This window comes from Abramis brama, assembly GCF_963993115.1.
Source record: "Abramis brama genome assembly, chromosome: 19".
NCBI classification, from domain to species: Eukaryota; Metazoa; Chordata; class Actinopteri; order Cypriniformes; family Leuciscidae; genus Abramis; species Abramis brama.
In genome coordinates this window covers 31,225,635-31,233,642 of record NC_139981.1, presented here as the reverse complement: position 1 = coordinate 31,233,642, position 8,008 = coordinate 31,225,635, and positions in this window count along the sequence as shown.

Below are 8,008 nucleotides of genomic sequence, written 5' to 3'. Positions count from 1 at the left end.
AGCACAACCAAGCACAAAAACAAATGAATATATATTAATATAAATATAAACTGTGTAATACCTCTCACAAAAAAAAGTACTGTGACAGCATGGCATCAGATGGTAATATCATGGTACATATACAGTGAGGAAAATAAGTATTTGAACACCCTGCTATTTTGCAAGTTCTCCCACTTGGAAATCATGGAGGGGTCTGAAATTGTCATCATAGGTGCATGTCCACTGTGAGACATAATCTAAAAAAAAAATCCAGAAATCACAATATATGATTTTTTTAACTATTTATTTGTATGATACAGCTGCAAATAAGTATTTGAACACCTGTCTATCAGCTAGAATTCTGACCCTCAAAGACCTGTTAGTCTGCCTTTAAAATGTCCACCTCCACTCCATTTATTATCCTAAATTAGATGCACCTGTTTGAGGTCGTTAGCTGCATAAAGACACCTGTCCACCCCATACAATCAGTAAGAATCCAACTACTAACATGGCCAAGACCAAAGAGCTGTCCAAAGACACTAGAGACAAAATTGTACACCTCCACAAGGCTGGAAAGGGCTACGGGGAAATTGCCAAGCAGCTTGGTGAAAAAAGGTCCACTGTTGGAGCAATCATTAGAAAATGGAAGAAGCTAAACATGACTGTCAATCTCCCTCGGACTGGGGCTCCATGCAAGATCTCACCTCGTGGGGTCTCAATGATCCTAAGAAAGGTGAGAAATCAGCCCAGAACTACACGGGAGGAGCTGGTCAATGACCTGAAAAGAGCTGGGACCACCGTTTCCAAGCTTACTGTTGGTAATACACTAAGACGTCATGGTTTGAAATCATGCATGGCACGGAAGGTTCCCCTGCTTAAACCAGCACATGTCAAGGCCCATCTTAAGTTTGCCAATGACCATTTGGATGATCCAGAGGAGTCATGGGAGAAAGTCATGTGGTCAGATGAGACCAAAATAGAACTTTTTGGTCATAATTCCACTAAACGTGTTTGGAGGAAGAAGAATGATGAGTACCATCCCAAGAACACCATCCCTACTGTGAAGCATGGGGGTGGTAGCATCATGCTTTAGGGGTGTTTTTCTGCACATAGGACAGGGCGACTGCACTGTATTAAGGAGAGGATGACCGGGGCCATGTATTGCGAGATTTTGGGGAACAACCTCCTTCCCTCAGTTAGAGCATTGAAGATGGGTCGAGGCTGGGTCTTCCAACATGACAATGACCCGAAGCACACAGCCAGGATAACCAAGGAGTGGCTCTGTAAGAAGCATATCAAAGTTCTGGCGTGGCCTAGCCAGTCTCCAGACCTAAACCCAATAGAGAATCTTTGGAGGGAGCTCAAACTCCGTGTTTCTCAGCGACAGCCCAGAAACCTGACTGATCTAGAGAAGATCTGTGTGGAGGAGTGGGCCAAAATCCCTCCTGCAGTGTGTGCAAACCTGGTGAAAAACTACAGGAAACGTTTGACCTCTGTAATTGCAAACAAAGGCTACTGTACCAAATATTAACATTGATTTTCTCAGGTGTTCAAATACTTATTTGCAGCTGTATCATACAAATAAATAGTTAAAAAATCATACATTGTGACTTCTGGATTTTTTTTTTTAGATTATGTCTCTCACAGTGGACATGCACCTACGATGACAATTTCAGACCCCTCCATGATTTCTAAGTGGGAGAACTTGCAAAATAGCAGGGTGTTCAAATACTTATTTTCCTCACTGTAGCATGATACTGGAGTTCGTGATATTGTACTCTGGTTCATGTCCAAAACACCAAGGTACTTTTACTGTGTTGTATGTGGTATGTATAATATAAGGGTGAAGGTGAGTCTATTTTTGGAAACACAGTAATAAAAAATTGAATCAGATTGTGATTCACATAATGAATCATTGTCAGAACAGGTTTGACAGTTTTAACTGATCAAAAGATTCATTCGCACACTGGATATCGCCAAAACCGATCTGTAAACTTTTGTTGCTGTTATTTTTTGCAGGACAAAACTGCAGTGTGCACTTTTAATAAACAGAGCATTATCATCCATTGGGATGGACACTAATATAAGTTATCATTATTTATTAAATGCCTCTGTGGAATACTTGATTCTGATTGGTCAATAGTGCCATCCAGTGGTATGTTGTTCCCAGATAACAACCGCTGAAAACAGATAACGCCGGCTCATCCGGGTTACGTCAGCAGCGCTATACACCTGAACGGTTTTCTTCGTGGAAGTTTTGCGTTTGATGAGCTAAAAAAATATTAAAACTCAGTCGAATCAATATTTTGTGAACAGTTATTTAATTATGCCATCCAGTATCGTGGACTCGCTCTCTCTTGTTTCATACAAACGAAGCTGCTGCTGTTTTGTGACTATTGTTTTGTACACTGTTGGATTATGAGATACAAACAGGTATGATTTTAAAACGGTTTAATCTGAAATCAATACATTTTATCCCCATAATTATTTATGTGGCGAAATGCTGTGTAATGAGTGATATGAATGACTGTATCTCTTAAATGTCCATTTAGTCTGAACTTGCCGCTGTAACTCCTCTCACCGCGGAAGCTTTGCGTTTAAAGACCTAATAGAATATTTCAACTCAGATCAATATTTCATGTCTAATTATTAAATTATGCTGCAAGTAGCCGTGTAATAAGCGGGATAATGTACATCCAGTCGGTGGTTCTCTCAGAATAATACCAATCATTTAGTTAAAGGATTAGTTCACTTCAGAATTAAAATTTCCTGATAATTTACTCACCCCCACATCATCCAAGATGTTCATGTCTTTCTTTCTTCAGTCAGAGAGAAATTAAGGTTTTTGATGAAAACATTCCAGGATTTTTCTCCATATAGTGGACTTCAATGTGGTCCAATGGGTTGAAGGTCCAAATTGTAGTTTCAGTGCAGCTTCAAAGTCTTGACACGATCCCAGCTGAGGAATAATAGTCTAGCCAAACCATCTTTTTAACCACAAATAGAAAATCTTTAACTTTTTGGTTATGATGATTTGGCTTGATAAGACCCTTATTCCTCGGCTGGGATCGTGTCGAGCCTTTGAAGCTGCATTGAAACTGCAATTTGGACCTTCAACCCGTTGGACCCCATTGAAGTCCACTATATGGAGAAAAATCCTGGAATTTTTTCCTCAAAAACCATCATTTTTTTTCGACTGAAGAAAGAAAGACATGAACATCTTGGATGATGTGGGGGTGAGAAAATTATCAGAATTTTTTTTTCAAATTTCAACTAATCCTTTAAGTGGTCTAAATTTATTTATATGTATACTGTTTATCGCCTGTGGAAGGCGTAAAAGCATAACATTTTCGTCCAGTCATTACATTCGGTCTCCAAAAATTGTCTACCCTATCTTTAAGTGTTAAAATGGGGGTAACAATTTAGATCAATAGTCCACTTTGCACATTTTACTAACCATAAGTAACTGTACAACTACATGTCCTTTAACTCTCATTATCAACAAGTATTAGTAGACTGTATAACACTTTATTTTGATACTCCTCAACAGACTACAATATGTAAGCTTATTCTGCTTACCCTAACCCTAACTTATAGTTAGAATGTTTAAGTGGACTATTGAAATAAAGTGTGACCAAAATGTGTTGGGAGAACATCTGCCCCGCAGCTGCCCACTGTTGGTGTTCAGTACACACTGGACCATTAAGGTAGTGGGCAAGGAAAATGTACACCATGGATTGTTAAACTATTGCAGCGTCTCTGCAAATTCCACATGCCAGGAAATGTTTCACATGAAGAATTTCAATCATTTAAGAGGGATCTATAAGCTATAAGTGTTTCTAGAGCAGAATGCGGGGGTTTTCCACGCTGGAGATTCAAATCATTTGATTAAGCGAATATAGAAGGCGCCAGAAACATCATGTCGTCTGGCCACTCAGCACAGGACCGATTAGAAAACAGAAATGCCAAAGGTTCAGACTATTGTGTTGGCCAAAAAGACGCTCTCTGTGAGTGACTGCCGCTTCATGCTGAGTCTTCGCAAATATGAGGACTCATTGTCATATGAGCTGGTGCACCGGATCAGGACAGAGGCAAGATTGTCCTCAAGATTGACCCTTGAATCAGCATGATGGGATCTTCTCTGAGAGATTATGGGAAAGAGACGTGTGGATCTCGGCAGAGTCCGACCTCTCACTCCAGACAGAAAAAGAGAAAATCAGACAAAGCTCTCTTTATTTTTCACTCCTGAAGGAAGAGGGAGGGACAGAAAAGGACTGGAGAAATCTTTCATTCTCTTTGTTTTCTCTCTCTGTCTCTGGGCCAGTGAAGAGAAAGACATGCAGGCCAAAGCTGTGTCTCTACTGTGCAGTAGCTCTTTTTCTCCCACTTTGAAGATGATGAATCACCCAAACTCCAGCCAGTATGGTGGGCATTAATAATTCATGACCATGGCAGTTTAAGAATATGTTGAGTGTTAAACATTTGCAGTGAGTCATCCCATACGTTACGGCTAACCGATGTCGCCTGGCGTTATTCTCCTGCCAAGTCTCTTTTTGGCAAATTACACAGCATTCAAATGGCCCGATCCAGATGTGAACAATGCATTGTTTGGCCAACCTAAGCCAGTTTAAACCTCACCTTAACCTTTGCTGGGAATGCAAATGAATCTGAGTAAAATTCAATACACATTCCCTGTCAGAGATGATGAATAGAATATTTAACATAATTTTACAGTATACCACTGGAGTACAGAAGCATGAGTTCATGATCCATTCACCAAAAACTCTGCCAGTGAATGTGTTTGACGTGTGCAGTTGTAAATAATTACTTAAATTAAATGATAATGTACATTAAATAGTGCACATTAATAATAATTTAAAAAAAAGACACAAAGTATAATAATATAAAAAAGTAAATGACCTAATTGAAAAAGAAAGCACAGCCTAAAGGTCTCGGTTCAATAGCTATAATCACAGCTGTATCGATAACACTAGTTAGCGATAAACTATATAAATAAAGGTTAATAATAATAATATTGCTGGAATCACTTAAAAAAAATAAATAAAAAAATCAGCTTATGAATGATAAAAACATTTGACAGCCAATCAGAATCCACTGACTTAAGCTCAAGCATTTAAGTGGCAGATGACATGCACTTATAATAAACAGAACATTATCTATGATATGACACTAAAGTTATCTTTATCATTCTTTGTGTGAATGGGCCTTTAAAATCTTGAGCCTTGTTTCACAGACAGGGCTTAGATTAAGCCAGGATTAGGCCTTAGGTTAAATAGGACATTTAAGTAGCTTTTATAAACGTGCCCTAGAAAAAAATAACATTACTGATGTGCATCGTGAGACAAAACAATGGCACTGACATATTTTAAGATATATCAGTGCAATAGCTTTCAGTTAAAACCGCTCAAACATGCATTTTAGTCTGGGACTGACTTAAGCCTGAAACTGAGGGAAATGTTTGCAAATTTGACTTGATTTCATTTTCAAAAACAATAAATTAATTTGACAAGCATTAACAAAAAACTTGTATGAAACATATATATATATATATATATATATATATATATATATATATATATATATATATATAAAATGTTTTGGCTAAAAAAATTATGACAACTTATAATAAAATCATGTTCAATCAACAAACTACACTGAGTTTTTGATTACTCAAAAAAATTAAGTTGTTCAAACTAATTTCAACATTATTGAGGGCTTAGGGTTCATTTGGGACGGGGCCAGTCATTACTAGGTCTGTCACGATTATGAAATTTGGCTGATGATTGTCTAAAAAATAATTGCCATTATGCCGATTAATCGCAGTTTTAGGGCTTTGTCATACATTTTTTGTGAGCTTCATTCATTAAATAATTGTGATGAATTTAATCCTTTGTAAGTTATCATTTTGCAGTGTAAGATTAGAGTTAACACCTTTAAAATATTAAATAAATGTATTCAATAGCTATGATTTTTATATATTTTTTTAAATTAAACTTCATAAATCAGCAGCAAAAAGCAATTATTGAAAAAATCTGCACAGCAATTTTATAAAATCTAAACATGTTAATAAAAACAAATTACTATTAGTAACCTTATAAAATTCATTCAGGTATTCATACATTTAACAATTTTATATTTATATGTGAATGTAAAGAATTCAGAAGTGTATATATTTATAACATGGAGTCAGTCACAGTGTCCAGCGCTGCACAAGTGCGCATTTAAAAGTTCACGGCACAAAGCGAAGAAATGCCGAGCGCACAAATCCTAGTGAATATCTGTCCAACAGTTTATTGATCATTTGTTTCTTCACAGTTTTATATTCCAGTTATTGAGCGTCTGATGCCAATTCATAGTCCTTGTGAAGTGTGTGGACGAACCGGACGAGGCGCGCGCTGTTTGAATACTGAATGGAGAATGATTGACAGCCGCAGAGGAGAGAAGGCGAGTTTCCGTGAACCTTAATTAAATGATGTAAATAGACTTCTGTCCCTCACATTAAGCTATGGAATGGCTTCAGATGACTTTGAATATATTGCTGGAAAACTTAATTAGCTTGTCTATTTCTTTTGGTCCATGACCAAATTTATTATTTAATTATCGCGACAGGCCTAATCATACCGTCTGCTGCTTGATGCTGGAATACACACTCGGGCTGCAAAAGGTATATTTTCTCACTGATGATCATTCAAGAGTATTTATTTAAATTAATAATAATAACAACATTTGATAATAGGCCCTCCTTTGTGGACACACATGTAACTAATCACTCTGGACTTGATTTGTCTGTGTGGAATTGATTGGATGGTTGTGGTTTGCTATTGGTGGATCTCATATGAGTGACAGGTTGCCCCGCCCTCATCATCAGAGAAGAGAAGATGCTGCAAGAGGGAGGGGAAGTTATTCTGATTCAAGATTAGGAGGCACATGAATTAACAATAATAATAATAATAATAATAATAATAATGTACACGGATAAATCATTTGAAATAAATACTGCAATATTCCATAAAAAAAAGAGTCAATTTTGATTTAATGGTGACTAAATCATTTTCATAGACACCACAAAAGACTTGAAATGTCTTTTGAAAATGAAAATAGAAGAAATGAAATATGAAATATAATGTTGCCTTTAAAGAATAGCACTGCCTTTGTCTTCAGAAGAGATATCAAGTATTTTTGCATAATTTAGTCCAGTAGTGTTTTAAATAGGCTACTTATTGTGTTCATTTTTTTTTCTTTCCGTACGCACATGTACTCATTGTGAAAATTAATAAATAGATTTACTTATTTTCCAACATTTTTACCTGTGCAATCGCTCCCTCTAGCGACTGCAGTGAGACGGTACATTACAGCGAGACCTGTGTGTGTGTGTGTGTGTGTGTGTGTGTGTGTGTGTGTGTGTGTGTGTGTGTTCATGTTTTTCTATCCCGGTGGGGACTTCAATCTGAATGCACACAGATTCATGGGGACTCGTGTCACAGTGGGGACCTAAATAGAGGTTCCCATGGGTAAACAAGCTTATAAATCATACAGAATGAGTTTTTTTTTGGAAATGTAAAAATGCAGAAAGTTTTCTGTGATTGGTAGGTTTAGGGGTAGGGTTAGTGTAAGGAGATAGAATATACCGTTTGTACAGTATAAAAACCATTAAGTCTATGGAGAGTCCCCACAAAGATATTAAACCAGACATGTGTGTGTGTGTGTGTGTGTGTTTGTGTGCGTGCGTGCGTGGATGTGTGTGCTGATGTTTACACAGCACACGTTCAAGGAATCCTGTAGGCTAAACGTGACATCACTCACCTCAACTGAAACTGTTATATCAGTCCTGGTTTAGCGGTTTAATGATGTGGACAGCTGATTAATGGCTCTCAGTCATGAGGTCTGGATGGTGATGGTGAGAGGATCACTGGGGAACTGGAAGCCATCTGTGTGCTGGTGCTGAGAGACAAATGTGTATGATGGTGGGCTCATTAGCCATGTTTTCATAACCCCATTAAAACGCAAT